The 16,379-nt window shown below is 39.1% G+C and overlaps 1 protein-coding gene and 2 pseudogenes across 1 annotated transcript in view; all 3 read right to left on the bottom strand.

Annotated features, from left to right (window-relative positions):
* The window catches only part of LOC131299942 (uncharacterized), a 94,052-nt gene extending 80,956 nt beyond the window's left edge, over positions 1 to 13,096 (bottom strand). Inside the window, exon 1 of the mRNA XM_058325528.1 lies at positions 13,047 to 13,096. The gene's annotated coding sequence lies outside the window, so the exon portion shown is untranslated. The remainder of the gene's footprint in view (positions 1 to 13,046) is intronic.
* LOC131299526 (glucan endo-1,3-beta-glucosidase 8-like) lies at positions 4,410 to 15,109 on the bottom strand (annotated as a pseudogene).
* Positions 5,761 to 7,105, bottom strand: LOC131299940 (uncharacterized mitochondrial protein AtMg00810-like; annotated as a pseudogene).
* Positions 15,110 to 16,379: the final 1,270 nt, after the last annotated feature.

Raw genomic sequence — 16,379 nt, 5'->3', positions numbered from 1 at the left:
TTCCACAATTTTGCTTTATTGTCTCTTATGGAAACTCCTTCGAGCAACATTCCATGATAGTAGCCAAGCTTATAGATCTCACATAAGCCAGAGAGAATATCCTTGGATGACAAACAAAATGTTTAGATTACCGTCTTATCCAAGTTTCAATCATTACATAAATGTTAAAGTTGAAGGTTATATTATCTGAATATAGAATGAAACCCATTTTTGACCAGGTGAGTCCACCATGAAAATAGCCCCCGGGTTCCCACTCCCTCTCTTTTCACTTCTATAGGACTTGTAAGTTTTTTCAAGCCACATATTGATGTCTTTATCAAATGATTCGACAATTATGTCTGAAGCTGGTTAATCAACAAAGTGGGTTTTCAGAACAAAATTACCTGCACAATATCTCAGTGACCAAAACTGTGTAGCCGCCTCTTGGCAGTTATTGAAAGAAATGATATTAATTTTGTGCTTGACACCTAATGTTCTGTGATAGGGAAGTAATCCCTACTAAAACTATATCCTTCAATTGCCTAATTTATTGTATCGAATACTTGTCCTTGCTATTTTTGGTTTTCCATACGGCTGCAAATACAGTGCTTTATGTTTTTAGTTAAGTTTGACAATCCAAACTAACTATTTGAGATGATTAAGAAATCAATCCCAGACCCAACTATAAAATATTTTGACTAAATCAACTCCAATTTTAGAAATGGTTCCCTCAATTCAGACCCATTTCACCAAAGGAAACCCAAAATCAGAGACACACCTCAATTCCCACAAAACTAATCCAAAAATTGGAGTCACCATCCAAAACACCACTATCAAGTACTCAAAATCCAAATAAAATGCCCTTGGCAAAAGGCAAAATTTTATGACGTTTGGGAATGGACATATTTAGGATTGGATGCCCATTTTTTTGGTTTCACATTGTTGTAGTCATTATCTTTTTAAGGTTGGGGAAAGTTTTTAGCATTCAAATCTAAAATGCCCATCATCACAAAAATAAATTAACGGTTATTCCTGGTTAGGGAGTTGAGTCTTGTTATCATAAGATGAGTTCTTACGGTAAAGTTCAATTTCATAAAAGATTAACTTGAACTACATTAATCTAGTTTTTTGCCGAATTGGTTCATGTGTTCTGAGTTCTAGACTTGTCTTCTTGCTTGGTTGCTCGGGTGGAGGCTATCCTATCACAACATCCGGGAGTTCCTGGAATTGTTGGGGTTGGACTTCTGGACACTTGTTTGTGTGTGTGTTCAATTGAGAGACTATTGGAGATGGGCTGATTCATATTTTGATCTCTCAATAGAATACAAGAGTCGAACATTATTGAGGGACATCGTCTAGCTGCTCTAGCAGTTCTGCAGAGAAAAACATTTAACTAGGTACTTCTCAATCTTAAATCATGCCTTAAAGGACACACTTAGCTTGTGACATCCGTTTTACCTTCAGTTCTCTGTCTATATGTGGACGACACGGTTTCTTATAGAAGTATTGAACATTTTTGTAGAATTTTTCTCCTTTCAGTTTCAAAATCCCCATTCATTTTTTGGAAAGGGAGACAACATTCCAACTAACCATCTTTTATACCTTCATTATACTTTTTTTTTCTATTCAAAAGCTCACCGAAATAGCTGAATCTAAAACAACGACAAAACGATCAATGGGAAGGGAAGATAAGTTCTACAATATCCAATGACAAAACGATGACAAGATAAGCTCTTTGTCTATCTCTCCAATGAAAATTTACTGGATTAACACTTCAAAGATAAGTTCTACACCCATGGGGGTGTCAATTGCAGAAGTTTTGTGAATTTTTGTGGGGAGATACATATGAATATGGGGTATCTAATAGAATTATTCAAGACTTGGGGGGTTCCAGGGCAACCCCACCCTAAGGTATACCATCGTCACTCTCTCTCTCTCTCTCTAGGGTATTAATATCATCAAAATAGTAGACATATATTGAGTTCCGGTGTTCTATTTTTATTCCCCCTTCTTTGTGTTCAACTAACAAAAACAGCAGCGAGGGATACATTAGAACAGGATATGGCCGAAACCCTATCGAAATCAGGTTCCAAGTGTTCTGCTGTTCGAGCTGTTTGTATGGGTGTATCTGGTGTTAACCATCCATATGATCAGGAAAGAGTATTGAGCTGGCTAAGGTTAGACACATTGAAATCGCTCTCTGATTTCGTCTTCTCACTCTTCATGTGTTTGTTGATTTAGGTGTCTGCTGCACAGTGGTTCTAAATTCTCTTAAGAGAACCAATGTCCAATTAAGACTGGAAAGTATTTATCTAGTGGTTAATACTAGAAACCCAGTGGACTTCCACTTATTTGTACTTGATTTTGTATTCAAACAGTGAACTTCTAGTTCTAGGTTGTCTGACAACTAGTTAGGATTTGATATTGGTCTATTCTCTCTTGCTTTGAACAAATGCATTAGAGTAAGAGAAGTTCAATAATTTGTTTGAGAATAGCATCCTTGCCCCCATTGAGCAACATTACTCATAAATTCCAAACCAGTAAGTAATCAGAAAAGGGCTTTCTTCACAGAGTAAAATTTCAGTTCATGTTGGGACTCCCATAGTAGTGGGCCATACGCGTGCGTAATGTAAAGGCACATGAGTGCGTAATTTGTTTTTGGTCCCGGTAGTCTGTGCTCCACATTCTCCCTCTCTTCACCTGGTTTTTCGCTTCTGTAATTTCCCTTGGTAAAAGAAAAAATAAGATTTTTTTTTTCTATAACATTTTTTGACACCGACAGCTAGTTTTGATATTGTGACCTTTTTATTGTAACCTGAAGGGCTTTCGTTGATGGCTCAGGTACTTGTGGAAATCCTGTAACTAGTTGTTGGCTTTTTTTGGGGTAAGTGTATCATTTTCTTACCAACAAACTCAAAAAAAACTGGGTGAACCCACCATCCAAGAACCTATACAAATGGAACTATACAACAGAATCCAGAACCTATCAACATCTACTTCAAAAAGAAAACAAACTGGAAAGCAGCAAGCCCAAGAGCTCTACTTGAGATGTTCCATTGGCTGCAAAGCCTTTGGTTCTCAAGAATTTGGGAATTGCTTCCAAGTGCACGCTCTCAATCTCATGGTATCATCAATACTAGCAAGTATTTCAAGAGAACTTCTGCTCCTGCCACCTAGAACTCTAGAGTTCCACTCAATCTATAAGTGATGAACCCATGCTGCTAGAGCAAGATTGAACGTAAAGTATTTTAGAGTTTTACCACTTGAGTAGCCAATAGCCCAATAAACCTCCATGTCCCAAGCCATAGCCCTCCTTTGGATTTGAAATCTGGCTAGAATGATTTCGCAAATGGTGCTGGAAAAACTACATTCAAAAAACAGGTGCAGCAGAGTCTCATCACATTCGGAACACAAAACACAGCCAGGACTAAACTATTTAAGCAGGCTAGCCACATTATAGAAGCCCATTTCAAGACATTCTTAGAAAACCACACAATTGAAGCCCATTGGACCTTCTCACCTCTGTATCTAATTGCCTCCCAGGTATGTTTAGTGGTGTAGCAACCAGTAGGAGAGATAGACCAGATAACTTCACCACTTCGATCCCTTTGAGGCTGAATAGAGCTAATAGCTGAATTCTGAATCTTCTGAACCAAATTGAATTCTAGTTGTTGGCTTCCCCTCACTTTAGTTGAATTATTGTGCAATTCTTTTTGGTAGAAGTAGATACAGATTCCCAATATCTAGCAAACAACTGATTGGTGTGCTGTTCAATAAGTGGTTTCATTTTTACTTTCTTACTGGAATATAGGTGGACCTATGCAGATCCATCTTGGGCCCGCATTGCCGCACTTGTCCCACTGGTGGTGTCCTATGCTGATCAAATTGCAAACAAGATTTTTGATGATGCTGTTCAAGAATTGGCTCTGAGTGTCAAAGCAGTTGTTAAAAGACCAGCCTTGGGTTGACCAGGTAAAACCTTATTTAAATATGTTAACTTATTTTCTTATTTGGAGATGGAAGGGTGAAAAAACAGATGGTTATATTGTTGGTGATGTCAAAAAATTCAGAGTTATGCGATGGATAGTGTTTTTTTCCGACCTTTGGCTGTGGTCTTTTTTTTTTTTTTTGATCCGAACCTGTGGCTGTGTTCATTTTGCAGTTTATACTACTAAAGGAGAGCACTTTGGTAGTAAATACTGTCTTTATAGGGAAAGCTTAATTTTGTAAATTCACATCACAAAAGAAGATAAAAAAAAATCGTACTTTGGAGAAAGCTTAATTTCATGTAGACACTCTCTTTAAGACATGTTTAGTGCCAAAACGAATAGAAGCATCAACTTGTAGAGAGTGGACTGAATATCATGCAATTCTACATGGCAAAAACTTGAAATTGGAAACTTATATTACTCCTTAAAAGCTCAAAGAGATTAACGAATTCCCTGTAGTTTTACTAAATTCAATCTGTAATGCAAAAATAATGACTAGTACAGAAGAAGAAAACAAATGTAAAACCGCAGAGGTATAATATAGAATCCAAATTACAGCAACACAAGTGCGAGTAGAATCAAAACCGCAACGGCCGAAGGAGAAGACCCCATAGAAGCCGTACGAGGAGAAGAAGAATCCCCCTTAGCAACTGCGGGACCCAGGGGCGGATCCAGGATTTGGTTGCAGTGGGGTCAAATATCTACCATAATTATTGATACCGTTCCGTACCGGCCAGTACGTACTGTTTTGACGAAGAACCGGTACCCTAACCCCCCAATTTCGTTCCGGTCCCAATACCGGTAGGTACCGGCCGTTTCGGGAAATACCGGTCGGTATCGGTTCCGGAAATTCCGGGCGAAATTTTGCAGAACACGGGCTTAACCATAGGAAACTAAAAAAACGTTGTTAAAAATTTTAGCAAAACACGGGCTTAACCATAGTACGTGCGCGAGGCTTAGATCCTGGATTTGCACCCCTCCTGCGCACGAATAACCCGTGACGCGCACCCGGTTAATTGGTTTCCGAATCAATTTTTCCAAATTGCCTTCGGCCACGGCACATTTTCCCGAGCGCGCGAGACCTCTTATGGGGTTCTCATTCACAAGTTCACTAGTGTGCAAAGTCATTTAAAGTGGAAAAGAGTTTTGTAACTAAGCAATGTGGGACTAGAGAATGTCTAGTAGAGATATTTTATGATGAATTGTATGATATGGGAGATTTTTTTGAATTATAATTATATATAATTATTATATATATTGTAGTTACGGTAAATCCGAAACGGTACCCGGTACCTGACCGAAACGGTATTCAGAACTATGATATCTACCACACATATAATTTTTTGGAATTTTCAGGGCAAAAATATTATCTTTTGGGACAAAATTACGAAATACTCCTCAAAACTATACCTGCTCTAGGGGTATTTTGGAACTCAGCGGGGTCGCGTGACCCCGCTTGCCCTAGTGTGGTTCCGCCACTGGCGGGACCATCAGCCTGTTGGAGGCAAGAGTGCACACACACAACACTCACAATATAAAGAAGAAGATGATATGGGAGAAAAACTTAGAATCTTTTTATTCACTCGTACTTGAAAACAAGGATTACATGCAAACTTATACTAAACACATAATGTAACTCACTTCACGTTTCACAAACCTAACTTCATTAATTTAATAACTCTCATTAATGTAACTCACCATGACCTAGAAAAACTCCCCAAAACATAACTCCCTTATTATTAAAAAACAAGTTTATTTTCCAACACACACACACGCGCCACCCCCCCCCCCCCTTAAACTTGCTTCTTCATTACTCCAAGCAAACTTCTCATTCTGCGGAAAACATCTTCTTTGAGGGGCTTGGTGAAAATATCGGCAACTTGATCTTGTGAGTTCACAAACTTAAGCTCCACCTCCTTCTTGGTCACGCATTCTCTAATAAAATGATACCTTGTATCGATGTGCTTGCTTCGATCATGAAACACTGGATTTTTTGCCAATGCTAGTGCCGATTTGTTGTCGATGTAAATCTCCGTTGACTCTTCTTGAGACAAGTGAAGTTCCTTCAACAAACTTCTAAGCCAAATAGCTTGACAAACACAAGATGTTGCAGCAGCATATATATTCGGCTTCACAAGTTGAAAGTGTGACAATAGGTTGCTTCTTTGAACTCCATGCAAATGCCGTCTCTCCCATGAAAAAAACAAACCCGGTAGTACTTTTTTTATCATCCATATCTCCGGCCCAATTGCTATCACAATAACCCACTAGCTTGGAATCGTTAGAAAAAGAATACATCAACCCAAAATCAAGAGTACCTTTAAGAAAACGTAGTATTCTCTTCGCCGCTTTGAAATGAGTCATAGTAGGAGCTTCCATATAGCGACTTACAAGTCCAACACCAAAAAGAATATTCGGCCGGGTGCATGTAAGATATCTCAAACTTCCAACAAGACTCTTGAATAGAGTAGAATCCACTTTCTCACCATCATCAAGTTTTGTTAATTTTATTCCAACTTCAACGGGTGTGCCCACCGGCTTGCAATCTTCCATCTTGAACTTATTTAGAATTTTCTTAGCATAACCTTCTTGAGATATAAAAATACCTTCATCTGTTTGCTTCACCTCAATACCAAGATAATATGCCATGAGCCCAATATCCGTCATCTCGAACTCCTTAGCCATTACTTTCTTCAATTCCTCAAACATCTTGGGATTATTTCCTATGAAAATCAAATCATCTACATACAAGCAAGCAAAGAGCACATCTCCATTTTCATTCACCTTTGCATAAAGAGCATGTTCATGGGGACACTTGGTGAAACCATGAGCTTGAAAATAGCAATCAAGTCTACTATTCCAAGCTCTTGGTGCTTGCTTCAAACCATATAACGCCTTCTTCAATTTCAACACTTTATCTTCATGATTTTTCACAAAATATCCCATGGGTTGATCAATATATACCTCCTCTTCAAGAAAACCATTCAAAAAGCAGATTTCACATCCATTTGATGAATTTTCCAACCATTAACAGCGGCCAAAGAAATAATCAAACGAATTGTTTCCAATCGGGCAACCGGAGCAAATACCTCGTCATAGTCAATACCTTGTCTTTGTTTGTAACCTTTGGCGACCAACCTTGCTTTGTACCTTTCAATTTCTCCTTATGCATTTCTCTTTATCTTGTACACCCATTTGACTCCAATTGATTTTTGGCCTTTCGGAAGTGTCGTTAGCTCCCATGTACCATTCTTTTCAATTGATTGTATCTCCTCATCCATTGCATCTCTCCACCTTGTGTTTTGTGTCGCTTCCTCAAAATCTATAGGCTCACTATCGGAAAGGAGGCAAAAAAGTGTCAAATCACTAATTATTGGAGTTACCTCTTCCGCAGTGTCATAGATTTCTTGAAGGCCTCTCATGCGAGGCGGTCTTGCACTTGAACCCGATTCAGAAGATGATGGACTGGCTTGTACATGAGTTGGACCTGGTGGTGAAGGTGGGGGAGAAATGGTTGGCTCCATGACATCATTACCTTGCTCTTCTTCCTCCAAGAATGGGAAAAAATCATAGTCTTCTTTGGGATTACTCCAATCCCATTCACTTTCTTCATCAAACTCCACATCTCTGCTAATGACAATTTTTCCATTGCTTGGATTGTAAAGCTTGTAACCTTTGCTTCTTGAATTATACCCGATAAAAATAAATTTCTCACTCTTGTCATCTAGCTTGGTTCGTTTCTCATCTGGTACATGCGCATATGCAATACTCCCAAAAATGTGCAAATGAGAAACAATTGGCTTGAATCCTCCCCATTCTTCTTGCGGCGTTCTGTTGTTAACACTTCTAGTAGGACACCGATTCAATAAATAGATTGCACAATCAACGGCTTCCACCCAAAACTCCTTGGGCATTTTCTTGCTCTTTAACATACTCCGAGCCATGTTTAGAATGGTTCGGTTTTTTCTTTCCGCAACCCCATTTTGTTGTGGTGATCTCGGAACCGTTAGAGGATGGCGAATTCCATTTTCTTCGCAAAAAATTTTGAATTCATTTGATGTAAATTCACCACCTCTATCGGATTGTATTGCCTTGATTTTATACCCACTTTGCTTTTCAACAAAGGCCTTAAATTTTTTAAAAACTCTAAAAACTTCAGATTTTTCCTTCAAAAAATACACCCACGTTTTCCTGCTAAAATCATCAATAAATAGTAGAAAATACCGGCTCTTACTGAATGAGGGTGGATTGATAGGCCCGCAAACATCGGAGTGAATAAGTTGGAGGGGCTTGCTAGCTCTTGAAATTGCTTCTTTTGGAAAACTTCTTGATTGTTTGCCAAAAAGACATCCTTCACAAAGTTGATGTGGATGATTAATGAAAGGTAGTCCATGCACCATCTTTTTCTGAGACAACGCCGTTAGTCCTCCGAAATTCAAGTGCCCAAAACGAAGATGCCACAACCAAGAGGGATCCTTGACACAACTTTGCAAACACTTAGCCTCATCATTTTGAAGGTTAAGCAAAAACATCCGATTTCTTGTCATGGGTACTTTTGCAACCAAAGTTCCAACTTCATCTCTTATTGAAAGACTATGATCTCGCATAGAAATATCATAGCCTTTCTCCAAGATCGAGTTGCCCCAAACTCAAAATATTACTTTTCATGTTCGGCACATAAAAAACATTGGAAATTATTTGGTGCCTTCCATCCTTCAAATGAATCAAAATATTACCTTTCCCTTCAACTGGAATTTGAGAAGAATCTCCAAAAGTAACTTTTCCGATGATGGATTCATCAAGCTCCATGAACATCTTTTTGCTCCCACACATATGGTTGCTTGCACCGGTATCTAGATACCACAAGTTCATGTCTCTCTTTTCTTCTTTCTTGTATGCCAACAATAAAGTTGGCTCCACCTCTTCATGTTTGTCCTCAACAAGGTTCACTTGCTTTTCAAAAACTTCATTTCGACACTCGGCTGCATAGTGACCATATTGATTGCAATTGTAACATTGAATGTGGGATTTATCATATCTTCTTCCAGAAAATCTATAATTATTTCCTATTCCGCGCCCTCTTGGATGAAATGTATTTTGACTTCTTTCATCCCTGTTGGATGAATTTCTGAAATTGCTTTCTCCTCTACCACGGCCTCGTCCACCGCGTCCTCCACCTCGACCTCTTTGACTTTGCTCTTGCGCGCCTTCATTCTTTTTCCTTCAAGGAAAGTTTTATTTGTAGCACTTGCTCCAACGACTCTTGCTTCTTCTTGTTAAGTCATTCTTCATGGGCTTGCAACGATCCCATGAGTGTGTCAACTGCCAACGTGTCTAAATCTTTAGACTCTTCAATGGCTACAACAACGTAGTCAAACTTCTTGTCTAAGGAACGGAGGATTTTTTCTACCACGCGATTATCCTTCAAATCATCGCCGTACCTTCGCAAATTATTCACAATAGTCAAAACTCTTGTGAAATAATCCGAAACCAATTCGGACTCCTTCATCTTCAAAGCTTCAAATTCACCTCTTAATGTTTGAAGGCGAACTTTCTTCACCTTCTCAACTCCATCATGGGAAGTTTGGAGGATCACCCATGCTTCTCGGGAAGTTGTTGCTTCGGCAATCTTTTGCAACAAAGCATCATCCAAACATTGATGGATGAGTGAAAGAACTCTCTGATCCTTGTTCTTCGTCACCGCCAAAGCATCCCTTTGGACTTGAGTCAAAGCAGCTACATCTTCTTGTTGTGTAAAGCCTGTATCAACAAGCTCCCACAAGTCTTGCGATCCAAGAATCGCTTTCATGCGGATACACCAATTCTCGTAATTGTCTTTGGTGAACCGGGGCATTTGAAATGGAATCATTGCATTAGCAGCCATCTCACTTTCTCTCTTTGACTCTACGAGCCTTGCTCTGATACCACTTTGTTGGAGGCAAGAGCGCACACACACAACACTCACAATATAAAGAAGAAGATGATATGGGAGAAAGACTTAGAATCTTTTTATTCACTCATACTTGAAAACAAGGATTACATGCAAACTTATACTAAACACATAATGTAACTCACTTCACGTTTCACAAACCTAACTTCATTAATTTAATAACTCTCATTAATGTAACTCACCATGACCTAGAAAAAACTCCCCAAAACATAACTCCCTTATTATTAAAAAACAAGTTTATTTTCCAACACAGCCGAAGGAGGAGAACGCCCTGTAGCACCCCCAGGAGCATCAGCCAGAGGAGCAGGAGCTGGAGGAGGAGAAGGTGAAGAGGAAGGAGCTATTTGAATGGTGAAGTTGCAATTCGCCTGAGATATGTTCTGCGTGGTCACCTTGGCTAGACCTTCGAAATCACAGGCCAACGGGTTTTGGTTTTGGTTCTGGAAGTACGCATTGAACGCAAAAGAAGCGCTCGCGTTTCCATCCAGACCACTGCAGGATTTTCCATACCCGAGCGGAGTACAATCCGCCATGCTGCAAGCGTACTTAACATTGTCCTCAAGCTTGGTCAAATTGGCATTGGGTGCATTGGGATTAAGCGCGCACCTCTGCTTCGTTTGATATGTCACGTTCTTTGCTGCCACGAGAGACTTGTTTTGGCCCTGACCCGAAAGATCCAAGGGGAATTTAGGTTGGCCGTCGTACCTGAAAATCCCCCAGTGGGGCTCGAAGTCCCCCGGGAGAGTGCTCTTGCCTCTTGGCATTCTCGTTGAGGAGTCCGAAAAAGTTAACTTCGATATATCCGGGCCTGAGTGGTGTCCCAATATTTTTGCAAGCTTTCGTGCATTCTGTTCGCCGTCCGTGGGCCACCCCAGTGGCGTAGCCAGGAATTAATGATAGTGGAGGCACTTTTTAAACACACTTCAAAAAAAAAAAAATCATAATTAGTGACACCAAAATAATAAAAGAATGCTTGTGCTAAAAATAATTAAAAAAAAAAAGCTAACACATTTACTAAGGAAGATAGTAATTTCATAAACTATCAAAACAAATCAATTGTTTAAATTGTCTTAACGGACCAAGTCTAATACTAGCAGTTAGATACAATAACTAAAATGTTAATATTCAGCAATCTTGATCCAATCAGAAAAAATGTGCTTTTCTTTTCAAATTTTATGCTTAAACCTCTAATTTCATCACGCGTTGTAAGTTCTATCGACAAAGACAAGATTATTTTCAAAATTGTGAATAATTAATGAAGCATAATCCATATAACCCATGGTTTAGCCACTTACAAATTTGGGCATTATGTATTGAGGAGTGTCAAATGGTGAGTGGTGACTCTTTTTATTCATTAAACATCTCACTTCGCAAGTGTGGTGGAATTGTTGTAATATTGGAAACAAAAAGTTGAGAATGAAATATATACAAAATGTATTAAAGTGATTAAACAACGAACAATTTAAAAAGCCAATTACAGAAAAAAATACAAAATCTGAAAAAAAAAGAAGAGTATTTAGTGGGGGCGCGTGCCCCCACTCGTCCTCAAGTGGCTCCGCCACTGGGCCACCCTGTCTCCCCTACTATATTGCCCAGGTTGTCACATCCCTCGGCCTTTAAGGCCGAAATCAGTGTGTCCAAGTTGGCATCGAATACGTTGGTATATTCGACGCCATTATTGTCAATGAGGGGAGAGCTAACCCCATCGAAGAAAGCGAAGTCGATGGGGAATTGGCCCTTGCCGTAGTAGAGAATGAGGAAAGGGTAGATGTTGACGGTGAAGGGCGCATTGTTCTTGTCTAGGAACTTGACGATTGGAGACACGACATCGCTGATGTCTGGCCTGAACCTTCCGGCAGAAGGGACCGGATTGTACGATGGGGATTCGTAGATGTCGGCGTTTAAGGGCACGGTGGCTTTGGTGGAGTTGCCGATCCCGGCGTCGTTGAGGGCATTTTGGACATTCTGAAGTGCCGGGAAGGTGACATTGGTGAATCTATCCTTGTAGTCTTTGAGAAATGGTTCATTCCCAACTGCTACATACCTGAAGACTATTAAAAGTAACAAGTCTATATTGAACGAGAGATAAAAGTGCCTAGCTTGGAGAGAATTCTACCAAGAGATTTCATACACTTGTTATGCATGTCATTTCCCCACACAGATTAAATTCCTTTCGACGACAGTGGAAACCATGAGTTTTCCATCACCGTCATTATGGGTCTCACCCTGTGTTTATTCGCGATTTGAACTGTTCATTTTGTAGGACCCGCATAATAGTGCAATCATTCAAAAAATTAGCTAGATCGGATATCGATAGGTGTATCAAAATTTGAGTTATGATTTATAAAATGGATAGTCATGAACAATTTAACTTCATATTTATTGACAGAATAAGACCGTTACTTTATAAACTAAAATTCATCTTTTGATATGTTCATTGATGTCTGATTAAGCTGATTTTTTGCATGAATATACTACTCTGTGAGCCATGAAAGATGAAAGTTCAAATTATAACAATAAATACACGGTGAAGCTGGTGGTGGAAAACCCACCGTTTCTACCGCCAGTGCATGCCGTTTCTCAAATTGAGTGCGTAGAAGATTGCATTTAACTTGGAAACTCTCTATGCAGAGGACAATGTTTCCACAATCTTGAGTGCATGTAGGTATAAATGTGTTATTCCCCAAAGCAGATTTTTGATGGTACATTTGGTTATCCTAGTTGACAATCGAATCTTCTAAACAATCCACATCTTTTTCTTTTAATAAAATGTTACTTTTACCGATTAAAAAAAAAAAATTCCACAAAGTTCACAAGGAAAGACCCATGCCATGCATGATGATGCTTTGCAACTTCTCTGAATAGCAAACGTTTGTGCAGGAATGGTGCATTTATATGGCCATCGAAATGGTATGGAATAGAGCGAGAGATCGAGAGGGGGAGAGATTTTTACGTGATGTTGACACCCGCATTGGTATACTGGGTGACATTGTGCTCCACCCACTTCTTAGCTAAATTGTAGTCTCAGAAACAACCTCTCTGCTTGCGGGGTACGATTGCATATATCTTGGCAATAAGCTCCCAAAACCTAGACAAAATGCTTGTGTGTGTGAGAGAGGGCGGGTTACCCGTGAGCAGTCGCCAGGAGCGCAAGGGGAGAGAGAGAGAGCGGGGGGCCTGGAGTGGCTGTGGGCAGTTTAACGGTCCGATGATGTTGGACCGGTTTGACCTTGAATTTATGTTCGGACCTTGGAGCCCACCTGGCTATTGTTGGGCTTTAGACCTGTTTGGAACTTACAGAAAGGAAGAAAGAAAAGGAAGATGTGAGCAAAATGTGAAGAAAGTGTATTGTGAAAAAAATGGGTAACACTGGATTGCAACCCATTTGACACAATTATATAAAGATTAATGCCTTTTGATATCATATCAAATGGGATCCGATCAAATTGATTTTTGGCATGGTCAATGTTTTCAATGAACTCTAAAAAGTGAACGATTCCGATCATTATTGTGGGCTGAAAAGGGCCCACAAACGGTCCATAACTGTACCAAACTAGTTGGAAGCCCAACTTGTTGGGATCCAAGCCCTTTCAGAACATCTTCTTAAAAAATAAGTACTTATTTCACATTTTTAAACTAAAAAATAATGTAAATAAAAAATATCTTTTTGATTTTTTTTACCATTCAAAAGATCTCAATGAGATTTATCAAATAAGATCCATATTATTAGAAAAATTATATTAGGGCAAGAAAACACACACAAGCAAAAAATAAACAAGCAATTGAAAGAACAACGTTACATATGGGGGCTGCCCTAGTTTTGCTTTTTGTCACGACCCAAAACCTACCTTGGAAGTCATGACCGGCCAAGCGGGTGTTAAGTCACCGAAGGCCTACTCATAATCTAGTTTAGGGATTTCTGACATCATCGTCATTTTAAACCGTATAAGCAAAGTATGCGGAAGTGTAGAATAAATAACATAATCCCAGAGCTTTTAGGTGTACAAGTATAATAAATACAAATCATTATACTACACATGATTCTCCACGGTTATTCTAGCATTCCATTCAGTCCACAACTTGCAATCTACATTAACCTGAAAAATTGGAAAAGGTTTTCATAAGCCGAAGCTCGGGTGAGAAACGTATACCAAAGTTATAAGTTTGACCATGAAAATATCCCATATTATAAAACAGTTCAAAGCAACAATCCAAATATTTTGTTTAACATCCAGTATGCATTTTAGTCCGTAAGCTCATTTCTTTGGTTCAAGAGATAGACCTTTTCATTTCATTGATAGACCTTTTCATTTCATTTTTCTTTCAACTTTTGCACTTTTGAGGGATAATATCATTCAACGGTATTTTTTCCAGTCGGTTGGGGAACAACCCCATTGAAGAGTGGTAAGATATCATTACCCGGTGATGCCTGGCTGCATCTCCTACCTTATTACTTCACGCCACTAGTATCTTTACCCGTCCCCTAGCGCTCGGGACACCGTTCAAATGAATCATATTATCACGAGCATGTACTAGCAACCAATAAAATTCAAGTTTCCAAAACATATTGCTATGGTCTAGATTTAACCGTAACACATAAGATTTATAAACAAGCCATCGCATGTATTTCCCATTTATCATCATCAATTCAACCAAGTAAAAAGCTCAAATTCCATATTTTTCAGTAAAATCAAGCAATGACATTTCATTCCAAAAATTTAGAAAATACATGTAACTAAGGTATACGCAACTCACCAAAAAAAAGTAGTGGCCACTTTACATGCGTCACCTCACTTCATAGTACTTGCACCTAAACACGTAATGTTCTGATGTTAGCTAAGATTCCTATATCCGAAATTTAACTAGTTACTTTAGGCTTTCTCGTTTGTGAGTTGGCCTTTCTCGATTTAGAGACGACTCGAGGGTTAAATAGTCGTTACACGCTTTGATGAATACACTTACCAACTCTCGTTTCATAAGTACAAATACTTTGAAATTCAACACAGTTGGGTAGTTACCTAAAAATGATTTAACTCAACTTCATTTCTTCTTTAATCAAAGTATTCATTCAAGTAGACCAGAGAATCACTAATTTGGGCTAATATAATTCAATAACTACTGATAGCACATACACCTACACCTATACTATAACAGACCTACAAACTCCATCCCCCTGCGCGTACACCCGCATGGTACACAACAAACTATACACGCACATGAGCACCGGCGGCGACAGATTAATTCATGCAGTTGCCGCTGTGCGGCTAGAAGCTGGAGAAAAGGGGAAGTAAAATAGGAAGGGCTAGCAGCCAAGGCTCCATCGCTTGCGGCGGTCGGGTGAGGGAAGGAAGAAGGAGAAGAGAGAAGGGAAAAGAGATTACTCACTGATTTTTCGACGGCGTGCGGAAGGAAGTCGGAGGTCGGTTGAATCAGGGGAGGGGGCGCTCGAACTGCCCTTTTTTTTTTTCCTTTCTTCTACTGTTTTCTGTTTTCTATTTTCTTCTTTTATTCCCTCTTGTTTTATTTGTGTTTCTGAAACTTTAGTACTGATTGTAATTACCATAAAAGAAAAAACTCAACTTCTTTGTTGATGAGTGAGAAGGAGTTTTGACTTGTGGCACCCAACGTGGCTGACTAAGACGCTAAGGGAATTGTCAGTTGACACCTTGGTAAGGTTTTCTTTTGTTTCGGCTAAACGTTGCACCGACTCGATTAATTATGTTCACATTTCGATCTTTAAAAAATATGTAAAATTGAACATAAACTAATAAAAATGTGTAGATCATTATTGTACTATTCGATTTCTAAAGAGAAGTATTGAACCCCTAAAATTATACCGTGCTATACTCGTGTCCTAAAAACGTAGAGGGAGATATTCACTTAATCACATTTCTTTTAAAATACTGTAACCTAATTAGAGTCACGTAAGTACATTTTTTTTAGAACTCGGTTCTCACACTTTTATAGTCCAAGCAAGCTAATACTTGAGAAAACCCTAAAAAATACTGAAACGTGCATTTTTTCTCGTACTCAACGGCCCGGGCGAAAGCTTCAGAGACCACAATTTTCTCATCCTACTACGGGCTGCCCAGGCGGGATTGGATTCGCCCCGGACGGGATTTTTAGCGACTCGATCAATTTTCACAGCTTAACAAATTATTTGCGTAAACACATTATTTTTTAACTGAAAATTATTATTTTTTATTTAAAAAAAGTACCTGAAATGAGTTATGAAACGGAGCCTAAGTAACGGTTCTATAGTTTGGGTGTGTAATTAAAGTTCAGAAAATTTTGGATGTCTATTAGATGTTGGTGTCAAGGTTTGGGGGTATTAACAAACAAACCTTTTCGCTTTCCCTCCCCAAATTTCAAATTCCAAACAGAGCCCTACTTACTCGATTATCAAACTGAAAACACCCCTCTCGAATCTCGACCAAAGCAAAGCCCCATTTTTTCCCGTC

This window comes from Rhododendron vialii, chromosome 9a (assembly GCF_030253575.1).
Source record: "Rhododendron vialii isolate Sample 1 chromosome 9a, ASM3025357v1".
NCBI lineage: Eukaryota > Viridiplantae > Streptophyta > Magnoliopsida > Ericales > Ericaceae > Rhododendron > Rhododendron vialii.
The sequence above is the reverse complement of the archived record's forward strand: the minus strand, read 5'-3'. Positions and strand labels throughout refer to the sequence as shown.